Raw genomic sequence first — 25,879 nt, forward strand, 5'->3', positions numbered from 1 at the left:
ACCGAGCCTTCTGCTCATTCGCCCCTCGCCTCTGGAACTCCCTCCCAGATCAGCTGAGATCTGCCCCTTCCACCGAGGTCTTCAAAACCGGCCTTAAGACCCTCTTCTTTCGGCAAGCTTTCCAATAAACTGTTTTCATGGTACACCGGGAGTACTGCCGTTTTTATCGCTATCTCTGACTTTTATTTTATTTATTTTTTATTTATTTAAAAAAAAATGTAATTATTTCTATGTATTATTTATTCTTTAACTTTTTATTTATTTTTTATCTCTCAAATGTTATCAGTGTCCTTTGTTGTGAAGCGCTTCGAGATTTGTCTTGGCAGATGAGAAGCGCTATATAAATTAAATGTATTATTATTATTTATTATTAATGCTGTGATAAGACACACTTTTTTGCCAAATATCAGCATTTTCTTTCTTTTCATTTTTTTGTACAGATTGCAAAGTGGCAAAGTATTATAAGTTATTGTTCTAGCAAAGGGATTGCACAATTGTATTATTTATTATAGTTTTTGAGCACACAGACTTATGGAGCATTGTTTTATTATCACTGTTCTGGCAAAGTGATTTTAATTTAAGGCCAAAAGAGACAGGACATGCTTTTTGCGCCAGTGAGCAACTTTCATTGAGGTCCACATCCAATGCTGTATCCAGTTCGCTTTATACTTCCGTACAACCCTCACAAGTGCAAGAAGAATGTAAATACATAAACTTTTGATCATGACAGCAGAAAGGGAGCTTGTTCCACCATTGTGCAGACAGGAAAGCAAACACTCCGACCAAATATTATTTTTTACTTATAGTGAAAACCACCCTTGAATGATGGGATAGTAGACGAAAAACTAACTAAATATTTAGCACATTTTAACATTATGATATGCTTACCTTTAACCTTTGTGTGCTGTTTGGGTCTGTGGGACCCGTTTGCAGTGTTTAAACTAAAAGAACATGTATGCAATTTAATTATTTTAACCTGCTTTATTTGGGGGTGGACGGGCCTCACCTCCTCTAGGGGGGTTCTCACCTCCTCTAGGGGGGTCCGGGAGCATGCACCCCCGGGAAGATTATTTTTAAATGTTGAAGTGAAATGCATCAATCTGGAGCACTTTGAGCACAACATGAATTTATGGATACAGCTCTCAACACTCAGATGAAAGGGAGCTGTATACTTTTCAATAATCCAAACATCTTTAGAATATGATCACAACCAATAACAAATCATTTAAACTTGTTTATTCTTATCTTATGTTACCTAGTTAGCATTCTTTCTTTTTATTTATGCTTATTTTACTAATCACTCCCCTTTTAAACTGTTTTTTGTTTTTTTTACTGTCCTATAGTACACATTGGAATGATTTCTTACTTTATCTATATTAAATAGATAAAGGTGTGCTCTCCCTAGCTCTCTCTCTCTCTCCCTCCCCCTCTCTCTCTCTCCCTCTCTCCCTCCCTCCCTCCCTCCCTAGCTCTCTCGCTCGCTCTCTCTCTCTCTCTCTGTCTCGCTCGCTCAGAGACTGTGTGCTCCTCCGTGGCGATGACGGCTTGCGTTAAAAAATAATAATAAACATATTTGTAAAGTGGGGGGACACAAGCGGGATTTCGAAAAGAGCGGGGGACAGTTGCCCCTGCGGGCGACTAAGTGCCCGCGGGCACCGTGTTGGCTACCCCTGATCTAAACATTACCATTGGTGAATGAGTGATGCGCAGCCAGCATGCCCAAAACCGGAAGCTGGGTTGCAGCTCTCATACACTCTATATGAAAACTCAGTTTTTTACATAAATGTTAAGATAGTTTATGAGTAATTATTTCAAAGTGACACAGACACATTGGATTAACCTTCAGCAGCGTTTTTAATGCATTTGAACACAACTTTTGATCAGAAAACAGCAAAGGTAAGACGTATTTGCCGCTTTGGCGCCGTACAGCTAAGTTGTGTGTTGTCTGGTTTCGCCTTCGCTGCCGCGAGTTTTGTGATGATACTTATACCATTGGAATCTGTGGAATCTCAGCTTTCATATGATATATTGTGTGTGCAGATCCGATAAAGTATAACATATTTCTACCGTGAGTTATGTGCTAAGTGCGTTAGCACTCTTTCGCTTAGTGCTAATTCAGACGCTTGGCGTTATAGTTGTTTTGTTTCGGTAAAAATTGTTCATATCGTCAGTTAGCTGAGTTTAACAGGTTAAACACTTTAAATCACTCACCGTATTAAATTATGATTACATCATTTGGTGTTGAATGGAAAGTTATATAAAAGAGAAACTAAAAGCATATGGCAGTCATTCAAATTAAGAAGCTTTTGATGCTTTTCTTACCATTAAGTGCAACTAAGGGTTAATACTGAAATGGGATTTTAGTTGTATATTTTCTTCAGAATGCCTCATCATAGTCTTTTAATTTCTCTAATGTACAATACCTTGTCTTTTTATGCTGCTGCACTGCAAACATTTCCCAAATTGGGATCAATAAAGTACTTCTTATCTTATCTTATCTTTTTCTGCATCAGCTCATGATTTCCTTTGTACCCCAGATAAAGCTCCGCCAGAGAAAGGTCTCAAGTCTTCCTTTTAGGGTTGGTCTTCCAACAACACAAAGAGTACAACAGCGATAGCAAGAACACTTTTCCAGCTTAAATAAAGTACAAGTTGTGGCATCAATGCATTGTGTAGACAAGGTTAAGTTTAATCAGCGATTGATTTCTCTCTGTTAACTACTGAAACAAAGTTTAGAAGAAGCTCCTGTTCTTTGTTTAAACTGAAATCCACTTTAACCTTAAGCATTGCCCATGCAGATAACATTCTCTGTACGATCCTTGATAGGATTGTGTTGTTAAGCTCCATTGTACCTGGATTCTAAACACCTGGAAATCATGTTGAGTACCTTAAGCCCTTTTGTTTGTGTTAATAATGGGACAGGATTGCATGATCCATTGTAAATGTTGTTGAATTGTTTTAGGGTGGAATTTTATTTTGCAGTCCACCCAAAAACACAAAAGTCTACCGAAAATAATTTGAAAGAGGCACTTTATACTAGACAGGAAATTGAAAAAGTAATGCCGGACCGAAACCCGGCTTGGTTGGCACTGATTTCAAAGCTCATTGCTATCAACAAATGCCTGACCGTCATGCCTATGATTCATTCCACTTGCCATAAACGTTTTTTTCGTGGTTAAATGGCTAAACTACTAGCAATTTTAGCGTAGGCCAATTATTGTCATGGTGATGGATAACAAACAGGACTTTGTTTGTTGCTAAGGCTGCTAACGTTAGCATTGCTAACTTGCTATTTAATAATAACTGAATTTATTGTGGCTCTTCAGGATTAACTTTTGACCTCTACCTTCTCGTCCTACAGATACAATGTTGCAATTACAATACACACCAACAAATTCACTCAGGTAATATGAATAATGTTAAATTGACTCAGGCCGCAACCAGATCTGATTGGCTGTGGATCCTAAGCCATACAGGTCCTGGGTATGGTCTTGCGTTACATCAATGCAGCAAGATAAAACTTTAGACAACTGGAGGTCTGCAACAACAAGACTTTCAACAAGTGTCAAGTTGAGCTTCATCATGTTTAAAAAATACATGACTTCTTGGGCCATGCCTCTACTGTATGAGCATGATAAAACTAATGAGTTTTAGCTTGCTTTTATTCTGGGAATAAAGCTAAAACAAAGCAAAGCATTGGCTGCCCGCAGGCCAAGATGCATTGACTGTCACGTTGAATTAAAGTCACCTCTGTGCCTTTCACACCCTCCCTCAGGGCGTCTGTTGTCAGGGAAGATTTTCATGGTACTAATTCCACTTGTCTTTCCAGTTCTTCACAATGCAGAGAAACATGTTATACTTCAAACACACTTACATAGGAGCATGTGAATCAATTGATAAACTGACAGTTCACCACAAGGAAAAAACACACACACACACACACACACACACACACACACACACACACACACACACACACACATAAATAATACTGTATACTGCTGGTCACAGGCGTTAATAACCGTAAATGATCAGGCTTAGCTGATTGTTTTTTATGCATGCGGCTCACACTTGACCAGCATAAATGTTGATCTTTCAGCCACTCTCTGACTTTGTTTGTTTTTCATCTCTATCAGGGCCTTTTAAAGAAAAAAAAGCTGGAGCTGCTCTGTGGTTTTCTTCTTCCTTTTAGAAGGCAGGGGAATATTGAAAGCAGCTCAGCACTCTGCCTGCTTTGAAATCCAGGAGGCAGGATGATTGGATAAGTATTCGCTGCACATCGCTGTCCCTGAATGGCCCCGACTACCTTCGCTCTCAGCACTCTGCACTCACTCGCTGATATCCATGCACATTCATCGCGTCTCTAATGGATGCAATGGAGTCAGCGAAGAGAGAGCGGAAGACAGAGAGGTTGGCAGCTCCTGTGGCTGAGGCTACATGCGTTGAACTGAGTGAAATGTTAAATACTGACATATGTTGCATCCCACTGTCACACGCTGACACAATGGCACAAGAATTCCTGAGACAAATTCCAGCACCCATTTTCCTAAATCTCTCTATTCGCTTGGTTTCTCTTGTACCCATTGCAGTACCTTTCACATGGTCCAAATAGGCGCTGCATAAAGCACCAAGGGAATTACATTCTGGGAACCACTGTGTTTAGTAATCACCATAATAAATTCACAGAATCCAATTAAATCTATAGTATGCCTTTCATCAGTGTGTGGATGGCTTTGGAGGAACAGAAATAATTAGCTTCAGGTACGAAGAATTGGTAGAAGCTGACAAACTAAATGCTGCAGAATTACTGTCCTGGAGGCCAGGAAGGAGAAAAGCACACAGAGAATAAAGGATGCTGTTTGTTTGTGGGTGTGTTTGAGGGGGCGTGTGACTATGTATGTGACGGAGGGAAGATGTAAGGGGCCATATGGACTGTGACTTCCGCCCAGCAGGAGGTGTCCATGGAGTTGTCTAGCAGTGCGTTAATCTGGCAGGTTTTAATGGCACAGGAGGGCAACACTCCCACAGCAATCCCACAATTGCAGGTTTCTCCAGCAGCCAAATAGTCCGTGGCAATAAACTAGAGGAACCCCTGTATCTGTGTGCGCTAATATATATTTCTATAATTATAAGCACCTAATGTCCCCAACAACATTAAAAAAAGGGGTGGGCAATCATTCCCAGTGAGGTCACTTTGCAAATCCCGGCAATAATATCTATTTCTCAAGGACCGCTTTTTAGGACAGAGTTTGTTATTGTTATTGTCGTGATGGAATTTATGGTTATAGTTTTTATAGAATAATCATTAGGTCAGCTCCTCAGTACAATAAAAAAAAACTCCAAAGACAGATACAGTATATCTGTGCTCAGTGTCCTTGCATCTTTACATAATGGATACTAGATTAAAGGACAGGACAAATGCAATAAAGTCAGACTATACGATGCCACTAATTAAAATAATAATACCCTCTAAATAATGGGAACTTAATAAATAGATGTGAAATAAATAAATGGATGAAAGGTTTGTTGGCAAGTAGGGATTCACCTTCAAGGAGTTTGGTGCCTTGGTGCTTGGAGAATACAATACACAAACAAAAAGGGAAAACATTTATCTCCATACTGTGTTTCCGGCTAGATTAGATTAATAACCTTGCTCAACACAAGTGTTACTGAATAGGCCTAGGGAATTGAATTCCTATTATGCAAGGTCATTCATTATAATATAATAGAGAACCAAGCAACTTCTTTCTCCTCTTGTTTATTTTCATTTACATACCAATTTCATTTGTTGTGTTAAACCATGGATTTTCTGGAACCTATTAATTGTGTCCCTCTACTGTTCTGTTTGGGATTACGATTTATGGTAAAATATGAAATGAGGGAAATGGGTATAGTATTGACAGAATGAATAAAGGTCATTATGAAACAGCAATAAAAGGTGTGAACAACACCTTCTGGGGTGGTGGGTCCACTGTGGTTTGTAGAAACAATGCACCCACCCCACAATGCATTTTCATCCGGTGTTTCTCCACATGAGCATGTACAGTTCCTTCTCTTAACAACTGGCTGGCTCTGTGGATGTAAAACATTCACTAATTAGTGAATTTGCCTCATATCCTTTTGTTCATTGATTGGCCATTGTACTATCACAATGGCGGAAATTATTCACATTTGTATTCACAGTTACGTTCAAATTGCTTTCATTCATTTGTGTGTCAAACCAGACTACATTAAAAGCTTGAATTTACTGGAAAAGATGCAGAGTATTTGAGCATGTGGCTACAGTATACACACAATGTAAATGAAAAATGTTTAAATCATGTTTCCATATCATTCTCATTTTCCTAACCCAGCACATTTGCATATTTTTGGTTTTTAAAGAGTTCAACACTTCACATGGTGTAATTTAAACCTTATTACAGTATATGCTCCATTACAATTATGTTATCACCGAATTTTCCTTGGGGTGTATTAGGTATCCTTGCAATATAGCCTCAAAGCATGTAATCGATCTGTCTGTCAGCCCACCACTTAGGTTGCGCCTGAAACTAAGAATTGAATTAACTAGATATCATTTTGTCTCTATGTTATTCAATCCATTTTGCCACCAAAAAAAACATCAAAGTTTAGCTAAAGGATACAGTTTGAGTACTTCTGGATTCATTTAATGGATTGTAAGATGTTTAAGGAGGTTGCACTTGCACAGTTCACACAGACATAGAGGACTATCCATCGTCTGTCACTGGCCACATCTGAACAACAAAACCACAAAACCACAAAAATGATTCTCAAACAAAAGGCCCTGGTTGGATGATGAAAGTCTGTTCATTGCTCGGCACACTTTGTTAAAACTCAGGAGAGTATATTGTTCTAAGCTCAGGAGAACTAAAGGGGTTCTTTGGAATACAAATAGAGGAACATTTCATCAAGAAAGATACATATGGCAGGGCATCCAAAGGGGGATTTTTTTCCCAAACATCCTAAATAATGTATTCCCTTGGGATGATTGATCTAACAACAAGTGGGCCTCAGCTTTAAACCTTTGAAATATGCAAGACGTTATGTCATATCACTCCTATGTTTTCTTCCATTGGCGACACTTATACTAAATATACTAAATACTAAAATGGAAATACCAACAAGGCCATTGGGTCCACAATGTAACAAAGAATGTTGAACCCCTTACATCTCAGCCAGGTCACGAAGATCATTTGATCAAAAACATTTTAGCTCCTTGGTGTGAGACTCCACTGCAAATGTGCACTTGTCATTGACTATATAATACACAAGCTATCAAAATCAGCATCAGAATTCCTTTATTAGTCCCGCAGCAGGGACATTTGCAGCGTTAAGTGACATAATAATAATAATACATTTTATTTGTATATCGCTTTTCTAGAAACCAAAGACGCTTTACATTTGGGGAAGGGTAGACAGACAAGGACAGGCAATAAAACAACAAAACAAAAACAAAACAGAAAAACAAAAAACAAAACAGAAAAGCAGTCAGGAGGAAGTTGGTTGAGAGGGGGGGGGTTTATGGGTATACAGACTTGAAGAGATGGGTTTTGAGGCGGGACTGGAACAGGGTGAGGGGACTCAGACTCACGGAGGTCTTGGGGAGGGAGTTCCAGAGCTTCGGGGCTGCCACAGAGAATGCTCTGTCCCCAAAGCTCCGGAGTTTGGCCTTGGGGATGGAAAGCAAACCGGCTGAGGTGGATCTGAGGGACCGGGGTGGTTGGTAGAGGATGAGGAGGTCAGTGAGGTAGGGGGGGGCCAGATGGTGGAGGGCTTTGTAGGTGAGTACCAGGAGTTTGTATTGGATGCGGTGTGAAACGGGGAGCCAGTGAAGTTCTTTGAGGACCGGGGTGATATGATGCCATGATTTGGTGTGGGTGAGGAGTCTGGCGGCTGCGTTCTGGACACGCTGAAGTCTATTGAGGGATGTAGTGCTGATGCCGTAGAGGAGTGCGTTGCAATAGTCCAGGCGGGAGGAGATGAAGGCGTGAATGAGTCGCTCAGCTGCGGGGCGGGTGAGAGAGGGACGGAGTTTGGCAATATTGCGGAGGTGGAAAAATGAGGTTTTTACAACTTGGCGGATGTGGGGCTCGAGGAGAGGGTTGGGTCAAATATCACGCCAAGGTTGCGTGCCTGGGTGGAGGGGGAAACAGGGGTGCCATCGATGGTGAGTGTCAGGTTGGGGGTTTTGCTGAGGATGGATTTGGAGCCGATGAGGAGGAGTTCAGTTTTATTGCTGTTGAGTAAAAACAGCAGTTAAAAGGCAATATGAATAACATTACAAGGCATGTCCTTTTCATGCTCCTAAAACCATCAACATCGAATATATAAGTGCAATAAGTGCCCTGAATATACATATTTGAGAGTCATCTCAAACAGAACTGCTATAAAAAAATCCCGGTTTGCAAAAGAAATCACCAGGAAATGTATGTATCAATGCTTTCAAATCATAGAGATTGAAGTGGCTTAAGAAAGTTTCAATTTCAGCTTGAAATTCCAGTATGCACATTCACAGACACCCTCTATACTTCAGGTGCAGAGCGTCTCCTAATATGGAGAAAGTATCATCTGATGCAGCTACTTCCTGAGCAGGACTAAAGAAGCTGCTTTGTTCCAAATAGTCATGACCAGGTTTCACGGTCTGGTTCGGAAACTTAACTGCTTCAAACAAGAAGGTTCGACAGAAGATAGTGAAACCTGCGCGACTCATTACTGGAGCTTGTCAACGTGTAATCAAAGTCCTCCATGCAGCGGTGTAGGAGGTTTCACACTAAGTCCTCTCATAGCTCTTTCAGAAAGGTGTATCCTTGCATAGCACTAAGGTAGTCTGACCTAGCCTGTCTTCTCTTTCTTCCTCAACATTCCACACCTTGTAATGAATATGTCCTAAAAGACAGTATGTGGCACTTCAATCCACAGTTGTTGGCAGGTCATCTGGAAGTGCTCTGAAAAGTGCTAATTCTAGACGAAAAGCCTTTTGAAGAACATTTGAATAAAGCCTGCATTAACATAAGACTACACAGTAGTAGTGTTAATTTCGTCAGCTATTTTTTAATTTAGTTTTAGTCTTAGTCCTGTGTTAAATTTTAGTCATATTTAGTCACCTTCATCCTGTTTTTATTTAGTCAAGTTTTAGTCGACTAAAAGTCTGAGCATTTTAGTCTTATTTTAGTCAAAGAAAACTAATTATTTTAGTCTACTTTTTGTCAATGAAAACTGTTGAGTCTTTTTTAGTCATCAGATTATATAGAACATTTCAGTCAAACTAGTCTAGCCAAAACCAATAATTTGTCATTTTAGTCAAACTTATTTCACAATAAGATCTGAAATCTTGTCCTTATTTGATGAAAAACACAGGTTGAATGATTAAGAATGCAGCTTTGCAGAGAGTATCTGGTCAGGTTTGTGGTGTTTTTACCAGCTGTGTTATGGCCACATTGCTTCCCTTCTGATAAAACAATGCATTCACTTTTTTTCTCCGCCTCATTGTAGCGAAAATGCGCCCAAATATCACATTGTTTCTTTCTCCCAAGCAGTGGTGGCTTTAGACTTTTTCGTTGTCAGTCATTTTGACGGACAGGATCGTAACATTTCCGTCATAATCCATTATTACCCGTCGAGTGCACAATTTATCACTCACTCGCGCTGACGGGGGGGTATTCGGTTAACGCGAGTGCGACCACTGCTCCCAAGCCCTGTTGTTGTCGTTTTATTTTCCGTTAACCTCTTAAGCCCCTGAGCCTGTTTTTCAGGTCTCAGGCTCGAAATGACATTCCCAGAACAAATGACCATATCTTCCCTTCTAAAAGGGTTAAATTAATAATCTTTATTCTCAAAGTAATGATAAACCTGTGAGTTGGATGTAGAAAAGTCAGAATCAATATAGATGTTTTTTATTTTAAAGAAAATTCAGATTTTACATAGTAAAAAACTGTAAATTATAGTGTCCGTCCAAAATTATTTTTTACTTATAGTGAAAACTACCCTTGGATGATGGGTTAGTAGACTAAAAGCTTTAGGAATCCAAAGTACAACATATAATAAGTACCCTGTATCAAGATTGATGCAAAACAAGTGAAACTTGACCTTTTTAGAGAGATTTAGCCAAAAATTCATCATTTGGGTGGATTTGACCTATCTCTGGCCCCCCTTGCTCGATTTTGATGAATGAAATCTCTTTATAACCGCTAGAGCCAATGGAATCGAGGGAAAGTTATATACACACCAAAACGTTAACAAATAAGGAGTGAGAGTGACGCGTTACCAAAACCAGAAGCTGCATACACTCTGGTGGCTACCATTAGCAGCTAACTTTTCCGCTCCGATTTTTACATAAAAAATGGAATTATGGATTATAAATATTTTTTTCAAAGGCACAGGTACATTATCAACCTATGGATCAACAGTTTTTAGCATTTATTTTTTCGTTTAATGCCATTGAAACACGTCTTTTTGACCTAATTGACAGCTACGGTGAGACGATCTGCCGTAAATGCTCCGTAAAGGTACGTGTTGTGATGTCTGTGTTTGCTTCCCCTGTCGCAAGTTCGGATCGCTCAGTGATGATACTATACCTAAATAATCTGTGGAGTCTCAGCTTTAATCGGCTATATTGTATGTGCAGCTACGATAAGTAATAAGGGTATCTTTATCTTGAATTGTGTGCCGCAGTGCGTTCAATTTTTTTTCGCTCAGGGGTCATTTAGACGCTTCTTATGAGACTTGTGTTTTATTTTGGTAAAAATGGTTCATATCTTCAGTTAGCTGAGATTCTTCCCGTTAATCTGGTGCTACACATTAATAGTTTCATAAATGTTAAGAAGCCCTGAGACATTATCTCGAAAAAAAAAACGGTGGGAGGGGTCCAATGGGGGGACCGCCGTGCTTAAGAGGTTAAATAAGGTTAGTTAGACCATGAGTTAGACCCGAGTCTTCCTGACAGTTCATATTGTGCCGCTGCCCGGTGTAATTCAAATGTACCGCCGCGCGCAGCACAGACACACAGCTGCTGCCCAGCCGCAGCACTGGAAATGGAAACTGCTGGGAGAAAAAACTGACTATCAGAGATGTAACGTTATCTTTGATAATATTCGTCTCCTCATTTTTCGTCAACGAAAGTAAAGAGAGATTTTGGCATAGTTTTTATTTAGTAAACTACATTTTCGTCTCGTCACTTTTCGTCAACGATATTGCATGATGATTTCTTTAAAGTTATTGTTTACTGCCGTCGGTGCCGTCTCGTCATCGTCTCGTTTTCGTCATGGAAAGAAAGGTCGTTGAAGAACATATTTCGTCATAGTTTTAGTCAACTAAATTAACACTGCACAGTAGGGGTGTAACGGTATCCGTATTCGTCCCGTACCATCACGGTTCGGTGCATGCAGTCACACGACGAATACGCCTTTTTTTTTACGAGTGGGAAAAAAGTCTGTCATTCAGGGCAGTATCCACTCCACTATATATAATCCAGGGGGCGGTATTGTGCCTAAAAACGGTTTGCCAGCCGCCCTTAAACAACAAATGAAGAAGAACAAGAAAACACGACAAAACGAACAAAATACAAGAAGAAGAAAAGTTAGTATTGCGAGTTCAGATAACACACAGGAGCTAGAAGAACCACCTGCTTCTTTTAAATCAGCTGTGTGGGAACATTTCAGGTTCTCTGTGGACTACAATAATGATGGAGTGCGAGTGGTGGATCAGACGAGGACGGTGTGCTGGCGTTGTTCGACAGCGGTGCGGTATACTAATATTCCTGACTACCCCTGCTCTGATTGTTTGAAAAACTGCCAGTTAATGAACACAATACCAGACACCTGAAAGAGGTGTTTGGGTGGGGCTTCATTCGGTGGCTGACTAGTGCAAACACGCTAGAACGGCCCAAATCAGTTTTCATTAGGAGAAATGTGCTGCAGCACAGTTGGCCAACAAGCGCTCTGGTTCTATCTGTGTGCATCTCTTTTTAGTTTCCCCGTTTCCGTTGTGTGTTGAGCTTTCTGAAGCGTTTTGTAATTGCAGTGTTTTGTTAATGCAGCGCTTTTAGTAAGCGTCGGTAAATGTTTTTTTTCTAAACGCTGCGCATGTGTTTCTTAATTTTTCCTCTATTTTGGCACATTTTAGTTTCTATATTTTGTATCATTGTGCCTCCTAATGGAAATGTTTTGGGCTGTTGTAACGCGTATGCACCTCTCAGCCACCGTACAAGTATGCAAAGTCAAGCTTGGATAGATTTTAAACTGCAATAGTTTTCACTAATGTATTTACAATGACTACATATGCACAAAACAATCATTGCTAAGTTATTAAAGACCTTTACGAATGCATCATCTCTTATTATATAACCCTCAATTTCTCTGAAGGTCTTGGGAAAGACAGCACATCCCAACTGATGATACACAGTAATGCAGTTTTAATAGCAGATAGATTTTTTATTAAAAGTCTGCAGCGAGCAACAATGACATAACTTTGACATAAATCAGGAAGACAAGATGTTGACTGAAATTGATTATCTGTTGCAAGCATGTCTGCCAGTTCATACTGTGAAAAACAGAATAAAAACATCCTGAAAGAGAAAGCACAGTATGAAAAATATCAGTATGGTTTGACAAGTGACTGTTATTGATTCAAATCATATATAATTTATTTGAAATTCGCTGAAATATACAGAACATACGGTAGATTCTTCAAAATCTACAAACCATGCAGACCTTAGCGAAGTAAAGATTTTGATATTTTAAACATCAAGCCTTTTTTTAATCAAGCAGCCATCAGTGACATTTTGAGAGATTATTGAAAGTACTTATTATCTGTGTGATCAGTAATAATTCAGAGACTGTCATAGAGTTGAGGGCAAAGAAAGTACTTGAATACATTATTACTTCCTGCCTGAATTAGATGTCCCCACAAATGACAGTATTAAATATTTAATGTAATAGAATAACCATTAGAGAAATATTGTATTGTCCAGCCCTTTTATCTGATCAAACCTCTTGCTGAATTATCTAAATATTATCTCTGTCCTTGGAAATTCTGTCCATTGAAATTGGACAACATTTCAAAGTTTATTTTTTCTATTACTGTAATACCAAAGGGTTTCAATTCATGTTTGCAGGCCCTTATTGTTCACAGGAACCTTGTGTCTTCATTTGAGTGGTCAGAAAAGCTTTCTCTCATCATGCTTACCGGGTAAGAGGTTTGATGGTAATGGACCGAGTGATTCCAGGGTAGAAAAAAAATACAGGAATACAAACAAAGATAGAACAAAGGAAAAATGCAAAGTACCGAGACATGCAAAAGTACCTGGAGAACAAGAGCATACACTGGAGATGTGATACCATTGGAAAAAAAGCTTGAAAGAAGATAAGTAAATATTTTCGTACACTGTATATGTATTACATTTCCCATAGAAAACATATGTTAAAATAAGAGTAGCTTTAAAGTGACTTTACATACTGTAGCCTCTCGCTATCCTTCCAATAAATCTTCCTTCATTTGTTGATTTAATGATGATGCTGCAAGGCACTTCCTGACATGTCAGTCCAATATTTCCCATAGGTGTTTAATTTGACATCATTTTTCATAACTATCAAACCGCCTCATGCCCTGTAAATTGAGGCATTGTTATTCTGGAAGAGTTCATTTCAATCAGGTTTTTCCTTTCATTTGTCTTCCACTTGTTCATTCATTTAAAATGTCTTTAATACGGCATTAGCATAGTAGTTCCAGCCTAGGCTACTAGGCTAGCATATGTAAACAACACCTACAGTAATAGGACCACAAGGCCCTGTAAAGAGTGGTTAGTTTGGCTAGACATACAATAGACAATGCTGTAGACTACCTAAAGGATATTTACAATAGTTACTGCAGAATAAATGTCATATACTGTGCTGGATGCGGCACTCATTTGGCTGTCAGCGAGCTGCAAAAACATGTTAAAGCTTTGAATTATTATGCATTACAAACAAGGACAAGGCTATTTTATATTTATGTTTTACAGCGTGATACTCAAGCAACAGGCCATTAAAGCTCGGACATCTCAAGCGATGGAATTGTACGACTGGTAGGTGCTGAATACACATTTCATTGGCATCATTTATGTACACAATAATCAACAACATTGTAGGCTGATTTCCATTGCAAGTTTGTAAGTGAGTGAAACCTTTGCAGACCATTTACATGCACATAAACCTATATAAAACACTACAGGAAAGGGAAAACCCTAAAAAATTATATAGGGCCCCTTTTATAGAAGATCCTGTGGCCTGTTGACTTGTTTTTCTTCTGGAGACCGCATTCTGAGTGCAGGAAAGGGAAGTAACGTTTAAGAGATCAGTCAGTTATGAAGAGGCCCATTTGCAATTATTTGAATCATCAGAAAAACCTGAAAGTCTGATCTGTCTGATAATTAGGGGGAAGCTAAAATTGGTTTAATATGGTTACATTTTCCAACATTAGCTACAATATTCTGAACCATTTGAAGACCTGAACAAAAGGATACTGGAGTCATCAGAGAAACCTCAAGTCCAAATGTGTCTATCTTACACGGAGTGCATATTTAAATATACTTCATCCTTCTTTAAACAAGCTGCTTCTTCTTTTTCCATTATTTTAGGAAATTATACTTTCAGATGAATGATTATCAATGTATTCTATCCATCATTTGGTGTATGTAGCCTACGCCTTGCAGCCTATGGGCCCGTCAGCCTGTCGTCATGAGATTCATACTGTATAAGCGCCTGTGGTACATCATGTTAATTGGGCATTAATAAAAATAGACCTATTAGGCCATGTCTTTGCTTTAAGCTACTTTTGAAAAAGCTACTCACGTCATGTTCTGCGACAAAAACATACTGTACAGTATGTGTTTGACGCTTCATTTTTCATTAAAATGTCGGCTAATAATGCATTTGCCTCACAGCATAATGCAACAACTTGAATTTGTCTTGGCAATAACTGTATGCTCTGTGGGTTTATTTGATTTGATTTGATTTGATTTATTTTTAATGTGTAAAACAATAACACAAAAAAGAACAATAATAATGTAATGAACAAGAGAATTGATATACTATACAAACTTAAGCAGTGTCATATTGATAAACAAAAATATTACTAACTTACAAATTATATATAAACAAATGAACTACGTAATTACACATCCGAAAAGGGGTGGGAAGAAGTTTACACTTATTTAATCCCACCCCTTCTCCCAAAAACTAAATTATTAACATATATATTTCTTTTTCTTTTCCTTAAAAAAAAAAATTTGTTATTGAAAAACAAATAAACAAACAAATAAATAAATAAACAAATAAATAAATAAACAAACAAATACATGAAAGAGGAAAATGGTAATCAAGAAAAGATAAAACATCAGGTGTGTGTATTTATTATATACAGTAAAGGAAACGTTTTTAGTCTATACAAAAATGTTCATCCACATACAGCACATGAAACAGCAGGGGATTCTGCATCATCAACCAATCAAATAGAAAATGTGCACTCCCCTATTTCTAAAAAAACATGAAAGAAGCACAGGATTTTTTATTTTGAAAAACCTCTAGAAGGTGACTCATAAGCAACAATGCCTCTGGTCAATTAAGGGTCAATAATGTAGCCTCAAATGCAATGTGTGAAATCTGCCATAACACAGAAATGAAGAAGCAAGACAGTGGTAATAGCTTCTCTATTACAGCACAGTGTTTCCCCTAGGATGGAGTCATAGCAGCGGTGCTAAGGCACGTGGGCCCAGCATAATGTGAGCGCAGAGCGTGTGGAATCTTTTAGTGTTTGCGCGTGCGAAGTGCGCCCCGCCAATTTGTTTCTATGTGTCTGCCAGCACAAGAAAGGCTCTTGAGGCCTAGTACCAGGGCCAATTTGCTGCCCTAGGCGAGATTTTATATATAAAGAATAAATGAAAGATCTCTACAAACGACAAATACACTACAAAAACAGAAACTTATTGACATAGGTAATATACGTCAAAATGGCTTCAAATGTATTCAGTATTGTAGGAACATGTTTGAATTCGGGGGTGGACGTCACATCCTCTAGGGAGGTCCGGGGGTATGCCCCCCCGGGAAGATTTTTTTGAACATTTTAAAGTAAAATGCTTCAATCTGGTGCACTTTGAGCACACAATTACTAGAGACCTGAGGCCTGTACTACGAAGCCGGATTTTCGCTTAGCCGGCTAACTTCAGGGAAAACTCGGGCTTTCCGGTCCTACGACGCTGGTTCTCTTTTTAGCGGGCTAGATCTCCATGGTAACTTATGCTGAGCGGCTAACCTCCTCCGGAGCAGTTTAGGTTGCAGGCTAAGAGATCAACTCAGTGAAAGCACCGCCTGCTGACCAATCAGAGCTCTGTGTGTGGAGTTTAAAGCTATCAAGTCATATTACAGGATAGAGGAAATACAGAACTGCCGTTGCAGGAAAGACGGCCAGCAAAAATCAACTGACTGTGTGAACGTAAAAATTAATAGAATATCCCCTCCCATCTTCAGAGCAATCTGACTATTATAACATTAGTGTTAAAGGTGGGGTAGGTAAGTTTGAGAAACCGGCTCAAGATCGCTAGAATTTGAAAATACACAACCGGAGAAAATCTGCCACTTCCTTATAGAGCCCCTCCTCCAACACACACAAACGCGCACATGACCAATGAGGGCACGAGATATGTTTGTGCACAGATGGAAGGCTGACAGGCAGGTAGGCCATCCAGTTATTTTAGCCGGGCCGGCTAAAATAATTGGTCGTGCTTTTTACAGTATTACGGCTTCCACAGATGACATTTTTTTATGGATTTTTTGTCAAAACACTTAAGATATTCATTGCTATCGGGATGTTAAGAGCATTCCATGGAATATAACAAAAAGTGTATCTCGAGCCGGTTTCTCAAACTTACCTACCCCACCTTTAAGAAAGCTTACTTAAATATCTGCCACAACATAAGTAACCGGATCAAAGTAACAGTAGTACAGTACGCGGCACTGTGAGTGCAGACGTCGATGTGTCCCATTATCATTCATATCATATCACATCATAATGTATCATATATTTCCTTATTTGAGTCAGCTTCTTGAGCTGTATCTGGCCGTGCAACACTTACAGTGTCACATACTGTATGCAGAAGTATTATTTTAAGCAACACATTAAGTTGACGAAACACTCGAGTCAAATGTAATTAAAGTCAGATCCACTCGTGTCTTGGACGGGGCAGTGATTTCATAAACCTGTTAATGTACGCATTCAAACGCTTTTTCTTTTACCAGCTGTATTCACCTTGCAGGTGCAGCTATGTGGCTTTTATCCTGGATAAAGTGTTTAAGTCATGGATGTTTAAAGTTTAACTTCTTCATATTTGACTAATATTAAAGTTCACTTTTCATTCAGGAAGTATGACGCTGCGCTGTCAGTACGCTTGTCCATGTTTGAGATTGGTCGAATGCTCCAAATACCACCCCTTTCATGTGAACGCGCACCTAACTAGATAGGACACGGCTGGCTTGAGCGATCCACTGTTTGGCTAACTCAAACATATCCAGGTTAGGTTGAACCAGCTTCGTAGTACAGGCCTCTGATCTAGGGGGTACAACTCTAAAACACCCATATCAAAAAGATCGGTTTACATTTTAATAATCAAATAAGTATGTGAACATAACCAATAACCTACCATAGCCAATAACAAATAAATGTAACTTATTTTATTTTTGTTGTTCATTCACATCTTATTTTACCTAGTTAACATTTATTTATTCATGCATATTTTTGTATCTCTCCAACTTTACAAACATTTTTGGTTTACTGTCCTATAGAATACATTGGAATGATTTCAAACCTGTTCTTATTTATCCTAATAATTATAAAGGAGTGCCTTGGAAATATGTGTTTACATAATTTGTGGTCAAAACGTTTGAGACCCACTGAGATGACTTAGACTAAAATTAACTATCCAAACACTCAGAGAGTCCTTTACCTCACTGAGCCTCTCAGTCTGACAGGAGAGCTCTCCTCCACCCTGGTTGTAGAAACATCTACTTCTTATATCCGTTACCGCAGCTAGCACCAGATTCTAATAACAACAGCGCCGGTACCGGTGCGCCCTCTCTCTCGCACCCTCTCTCTCGCACCCTCGCTCCCACGCTCACACTTTGGCTGTGAGCTGCGGGCGCCTGATAAGCCAACATCCCCCACTTTCATCACTTACAGCGCCCATCGTAGGGCAAATGTAAAGTGTAACGGGGGTGAAAAGGGTGTTACATTTACTTAATTATGAATGTTGTTACATCAAGGCCGAAAATTAGGATGAGCGCCAACGGTGTTAATTCCAGTACCTACTCTGTTAAAAGGGATTACCTGATCTTTGAAATTAAAGATACATTTCTTTTACATTCAAGACTTTGTCTCTGGGTCGTGCATTTGGGTCCATCAGTTTGTGTCGAGGTCCTGACATCCAAGATGTTAATTGTCACTCCAGCCATCGTGTAAAATGCTTGCGCTGTAATTCAGACAAAGAGTGCATAATAAATACAAAAAGACAAAGATAAAAAATAATAAATAAGCAATATCAAATATAATCTATTTAAGTTTGGAGGTTGATCAATTAATTAAACACTCATATTTGTGTTAGAGTGTGTGTTGTGTTTGAGTGTGTGTTGTGTTTGAGTATGTGTTGACATTCACATGTGTACCAGTAGGTATAACACGAAGAAAAAACACTCAAATCTAAAGGAGAATACATATTTGAAAGCAATTCGGAATGCCTGAGAGATTTCCTGCTAATATTCCATTATATTTGGAATACACAAAGAAATAAAGACCTTTGTTAATATGTACGTGTTGAAATATGGTCATGGTTAAAGAAACCAATGCCAGGGCTAACTAGTAGCATGGGATTTATAGCAGGAGTGTTCACAAAATATACCCCAGGTACCTTTTGTATTTATTTTTCTCATTTTGAATATTAAGGTTTTAAATGAAACGCCCTTTGGTGCCGCATCCACGTCTCCCTGACCTGGTGTAGGCCAGCCGTAATGAGAGCGTTAGCCTTGGCATAGTTTGTGACTGTTGTGAAATGAAATCATTATTAAAACATCTAACTACAGCTGACCTTAGGCAATAACCCACCATTTAGCCTATTAGCTGAACTACAAGCAAGCCAGTCTGGCGTAAAATAGTGTTACGCTTAGTTCCTTTGTCTGGCAACTGAAAGCAAATTACTGTTATGTTGATAGACTTTTCCCTCCACCTGGAGACACAGAGAGCAACTCTGTGTGTGTGTGTTTGTGTAAATCATTATGCATGGTATTCGCTGTGTGCATATATGAGGCGGGTGTCTGGTCTGTGTGGTTGTTTGTGTGAGGGATAGAGAGAGAGAGGGAGCACAGCAGCTGTGGATCTGAGGAATAACAGCCTGGGGAGGTGTTCCTGGGAGACTCCCGGTGTGATGTGTGGAGAGGAGACAAGATGAGAGGAGAACAATGTGAAAGAGAAAGCAAAGGAAAGGCGAAGAGAAGTATATAAGGAGGAACTGAAAAGAAGAGAAAAAGAAAATGTAGAGAAGAGAGGAAATTAAGAAAGGAAAGCTAAGGATAGATGGAGAAAATAAGGGGAAGAAAGGAAAGACCAGGAGAACAAAACAAGGTACCGAAAAAGAGAGAAGAAGAAAATGTGGAGAGGGAAGGAGAGGAGAACAAGGTGAGGAAATGGGAAGAAAATTAGGAAAGCAAAATAAGAAAGAAATGTAAAGAAAATGTGGAGAGGAGAGGCAAGAGAGAGGAGGGGAGAGGAGAGGAGAGGCAAGAGAGCGGAGAAGATGAAGATTATTGAAGGGGGGAATCAAAATGACGAGGAGAGGAGAGGAGAACAGAGCATACTCGACACCCGCAAAAGCGTAACGGCCCGTCCACACGGCGGCGTGCGTTGAAGCTTCAACGCTTCTTCCCATTCACTTTTAATGGGGTGACGTCACGCTTTGCCGAACTGCATTGTGGTTCCGTCGCTTCGCTTTGCTCGCGTTGCTCGCTTCAAAAGTTGAGAAAAGTTCAACTTTTGAAGCTTCGACGGAAGGGTCAGCCAATCAAATCATATGCCAGTACAAGCTCTAGCCAATCAAACCGTGTGCTTGTGTGTCCGGGGCGGGAGATTCATGTGATTGGTTGTTGGTCGAGTTTCAGACACGCCCGCCGGCAAGCTTCAACGCACGCTGCCGTGTGGACGCTGTGTAAGGGTTTCAAGAAAAATAAAGGAGCGCTTCTCTATGGTACGTTATGTCTTATAAATAATCGTAGCAGGGATTTACTTTTTTCTGGTTGAGCAATGTACCTTTTATGTGGCTCTATAACAGGGGTGGGGAACCTTTTTCCTCTCAAGGGCCATTTACATTTTTCAACATCCTCCGAGGGCCGTACAAATTATTGACCTCTGCTTAAAAATACTAAAATCACAGCCCATTCATTTCGCCTTTCTTTCATGCTGTGCAAAGAAAAAGCAACCTCTTAATCCAGATATCTTACCATGACTCGCGCATGCATGCACGTGCACGGTTGTGGCATGACCCCCAAAACAGAAAGATATGGACACAAGATGTGTGCAAATGTATTTAGTTTCCTATCCATGTGAACATGATTTAAGTGGGGGGGGACCTAACCTCCTCTAGGTCCGGGAAGATTTTTTTTTAAATGTTGAAGTTAAAAGCATCAATCTGGTGCACTTTGAGAGCAACATTAGGAGCTCTATGGATACATCTCTCAACACCCATATGAAACAGAACTGGAAGCAGATTTTCTTTATAAATATTTTACAAATCACTCTCCTTTTAAACTGTATTCTTGTTTATTAATAACTTTTTTTTACTGTCATATAGTATTTTATACCTGTTTACTTTATTCTCTTATTTTTTTATAACTATATGATCATATAAAGATGTGCTTTTACCTCACTGGTTGGAGAAAAGCTTCTTATATTCGTTAGCATAGCTAGCAAACCAGATGCTAAACAAAGTTATTGACTGTATGATCAGTATGACAGATGAACAGATCGCCACTGGGCTTTCAACTAAAGACACAGCCACGCTAAAACTGCGGCATGTGTACAGCTCCTTATGGGTAGGCCTACTGCAATTTGTGAAGTCCCGGCCCGGAGCGGCGTTCCGGTGCTCTCCTGCAGAACTGCACCCCTGTCAGACGGGACATATACCACGTGATGACAAGTTAGGCTCGTGCTGTGTTCAAGGACCCTGACCTAACCCAGGAAAAACAGGCACTCGCTTGTTTAATTTCTTTGCGGTCTAGAGTTCTTAAAAAAAAATCTTTTTTGCGTGTGTTTATAAATTACCTCGAGGGCCGTACCAAATGGTCTCGCGGGCCGTATACGGCCCGGGGGCCGGAGGTTCCCCACCCCTGCTCTATAAGATCACGATATTTCTATATAATTCACAATGCAACTATACTCCATGCTTTGTCTATGTAAACCTTTCCTATTTGAGGCATTTGTACCAACAGTTATTCGTTTTTTCTTCCGTAATCCTGCTGACATACAGGCAACAAATGAACAAACAGACAAACTGAGCTGGAAAATAATTGCTAGCTCAAGGAGGTTGTTATTTTTTTTTCAAGGACTCTCTCTATAAGGATGTTCATTCCATACAAATAGCTCGCTTCTTTGGCATTCAGGCAATTCCCCTTGAAGGTTTATTTACTGTCGTTATTTGAACAGCTTTGTTTCCTGTTTTAGTTAAGCAGCGGCTCTGGCACAGGAGGTAAATGGTCGTCCTCCAATGGTATGGCCGGTGGTAAGATCCGCAGCCACTGCAGTGCTTGGACAAGATCTTTAACCCAAAATCGCTCTTTATGGCACGGTCAAATGTTCAGAAGTGATTAGCAGACTCTGCCACTTTGTGAATTATTACTGGTCAATGTACTGTAAAAGCACTTTGAGGGGTCTCAAAGACTAGAGAAATCACTTTATAAAAGCAGTCTATTTCTTCCTTAATTTTCATTTTTTACTACGGTGAATACGGTGGCTGATAGGTGTAAACGCACTACAACGGCCCAAACATTTCCATTAGGAGAAACGCACTGCAGCTTCAGAAACGATGCACTTAAAAAACACATGCAACTAAACAGACATCTTCACCTATTGGCAACATATGCGCAGCAGCACTTAGAAACAATTCACCAACTTCACAAAACATGTACATGGTGATAGAAATACTGCAAATACAAAAAGTTGCATGAGCTCAAAACACAATGGTAACAGAGATACTAGAAAGAGATGCACACAGCTGGGATCGGGGCCGGAGTGATTGTTGACGTTCGAGGATTATAAAGTCGGTTTACTGTCATTGTTGGCACAGCCTTTCATAGTTAAAATGCAATAACTTGCTTCTTCAGTATATTTGAAATTACTCGATAGCTAGGTTAGCTAGCTAGTTACTACAACCCGTGATTGCCTCTATTTTACATCCTTAAAAGACATTGGGATATTTTACAGATAGTATTTTTATGTTTATTTTAATTTTATTCCAAGCCTATTCCCAAACGGATTTGACAAAAAAGATTAATCTAAAACAGCTGCTATATAATTCAATTGAATGACTAGATTGTTGTGTTTGTCTGATCAGGTATCTGAAGGGATGATGTGACGATTGATTGTGGAACATTTATTGATTGCAGCATATCTGAAATTAGATCAATCATAAGCAAATGCCAATTGAGCCATGTAATACTATAAGGTCCAGAATAATCTTTTCTTCTGTAATGACTCGTATCTGTCACTGTTTGTTTGTCTGTATGGCACTTTGTTAAGTAAACCCTAGATCAGGGGTGCAAAAAATTGCAGCCATAAGGAGCCGTACACATGCCTCAGTTTTTCGTGGCTGTGACTTTAGTTGAAAGCCCAGTGGCGATCTGTTCATCTGTCATACTGATCATACAGTCAATAACTTTGTTGTTATTAACATCTGGTTAGCTAGCTATGCTAACGAATATAAGAAGCTTTTTCTACAACCAGTGAGGTAAAGGCACATCTTTATATGATCATTATAGTTGTACAAAAATAAGAGAATAAAGTAAACAGGTATAAAATGGGTGTTGAGAGATGTATCCATACAGTAGATCTCTTAATGTTGCTCTCAAAGTGCACCAGATTGATGCTTTTGACTTCAACATTTAAAAACAAATCTTCCCGGGGGAGCATGCCCCCCGGACCCCCCTAGAGGAGGTTAGGTCCCCCCCCCACTTCAATCATGTTCACATGGATAGGAAACTAAATACATTTGCACACATCTTGTGTCCATATCTTTCTGTTTTGGTGGTCATGCCACAACCGTGCACGTGCATGCATACGCGAGTCATGGTAAGATATCTGGATTAAGAGGTTGCTTTTTCTTTGCACAGCATGAAAGAAAGGCGAAATGAATGGGCTGTGATTTTAGTATTTTTAAGCAGAGGTCAATAATTTGTACGGCCCTTGGAGGATGTTGAACAAATTGAAATAGCCCTTGAGAGGAAAAAGGTTCCCCACCCTGCCCTAGATGATTAAATACACTCATTTGCTTTTAGTCTCTATAGATGAAATGCTCAGTTGAAGCCGAGTGGTCTTTTGCCTTTATTCCAAAAATAAAGCCTTTTATTATAGGTGTTTGTTTCACTTATTTAGTCTGAAAAGTCCACTCTACAAATCAAAATAAAAAAAGACAAAGAGTGAATTCAAAAGCGTGGTTTCCGTCGGTTCTAGTTGAGTCAACGAGCAGATAAGAATGTACTATCCTCAGGAAGTGCTAAGTGCCATTACATTTTTTTAAACTAACCAACAGCAGTGTGGTAATGGCAAAACACATTTATGAAATTGGTAGAAAGTGCGACTGCATTTTTCTTCAATTAAAAATGGCTGTGCTTCCAATTTACTGAGAAATTTGGTTGGAAGTAAGTACTATTCATTATTCACAAATAATAATAAAAAATTGACTTCCCATGAGTTATACATGGACAGTACTAAAATGATAAGTTATACTACGGGGATACCCTCTTTAAAAGTGAAATCTAATGTCTTCTGCTATAGTCAAACTGTGGACAAATGCACACACACATACGGACCAACCAAAAACCCACACTTCACTTAAAGGGGACCTATCATGCAAAATGCACTTTTTCATGTCTTTTATACATAAACATGTGTCCCCTCTGTGTAAAGAGATTCTGAAAGTTTCAGGAAAAAAGATTCGCTCACATTTTGTCCTAATCCATTTATATAAAAACCTGTCTGAAAATGAGCTGATTAGATTTTGGCCACTTTATGATGTCATAACGTTTTTTTGGCTTGTGTAACCATTAGCCAATAACCAACCAAGGTAACTACCGCCAACCTTATCACCTGAATCTCCTCCTGGAGCACCATTAGCTGCTTTCACACCAAGTACTTTGCCGTACTTAGTTCCCAGCACTTAGTTCCCAGCACTTAGTTTCCCCTATGGAACTAAGAGCAGATCGCGTTCACACCGGAATAAGTCCCTGAGGGAAGATTACGCAAATGAGGCCGCTAACGTCACTTCTTCTTCTTCTGCTTTGGGTTTACTGGCAGGCCGCAAACAACTTCACGGTGTATACTGCCACCCGAAGTCCCCGGCCGGAAGTCCCCGGAGTTGGGGACTGGCTTCAGTAGAAGCTGCTGGGACTCCCATCAGCTTCTACTGAAGCCTTCCGAGTAAATCGCCAGAACGCTGACACCTCCTCATCACTCCACCGCTCCCATGTTTTTTTTTGTGTTGCCATAAGTTATTCTCTCTCCGTTGGTGCGCGGGGCTAATGCTAATGCTAATAATGCTAATGCCAGCAAATACAATGGCGGCAAAACTTTTCCGAGTTTTACGGGCGTGGTTTGCAATTCGCCCAGCCAATAGAAATTGGTACTTTTTTCTCCCCAGGATAGTACCACCTCTCTAGCAGGGACTGAAAAGGGGGGAAAAGTTCTCATGAACTAAGTTCTCTTTTTGGTGTGAATGCAAAAACCTAGGAACTATCGGAACTGAAAGGGAAAAGTACGGGGAAAAGTACTCCGGTGTGAAAGTGCCTGTGTTCTTTTTAACCAAATATCTTGCAGAGGGGCGTTGGGAGTGGCTCCTTATTTTCATCTAAAATAACAGACAGAGAATCAGCACTTTTGAAACAGGGCTGAAACAGAGGGGATTATGGGATGCTGTAATGCATGATCTGTTTGGTATTTCGAGCCAAACACTTCAGAGATATGTTTTGTATATATGAGACCTATAATATATTGATGAAAAACAGTATAATAGGGGACCTTTAATACTAAACTGACTATGGAGCCACTTATGGCATGTTTAAATTATTTGAGGATTTAGACATTGATGTGACACCTCAGCTTTTGTTCTAATCCATTTTAATTCAATGTAAATTTGAATTATCTTCCTTTTTAATGTAAGTGAATAAAAATGACTATGATACTACAACTAATGTTCATATTTTTAAATGTTTCATAAAAGGATAAAACGGTATTAGGACAGATGTGTGAACAGCATCTAAGCTTGAAGCCTCTGGCAGCAGTTGAGTGACAACTCAGTCCTTTTATTTCAAGGATATTATTATGACAGAATTCAGCGCAATATTATTAATAAAAGTTCATTTAAATCAGAGGCTGCTACACCCACTGCGCCATGATCCAATATATTTTAATGCAATTTTCTTACTAAACTAATTTATGGCTCCTGCCACAGCTATTCTATAATTTCTGTTTGTCTGAAGGGTTGAAATGAAGGAAATACCTCTGTTTATTTGTATTTTCCTTGTAAGGGAACTCTAGTGGAGCCCGGCATCACAAATACACAGGATGGCCCTTTGAGAACGAA

The sequence above is a fragment of the Trematomus bernacchii genome, unplaced genomic scaffold (genome assembly GCF_902827165.1).
Source record: "Trematomus bernacchii unplaced genomic scaffold, fTreBer1.1, whole genome shotgun sequence".
NCBI lineage: Eukaryota > Metazoa > Chordata > Actinopteri > Perciformes > Nototheniidae > Trematomus > Trematomus bernacchii.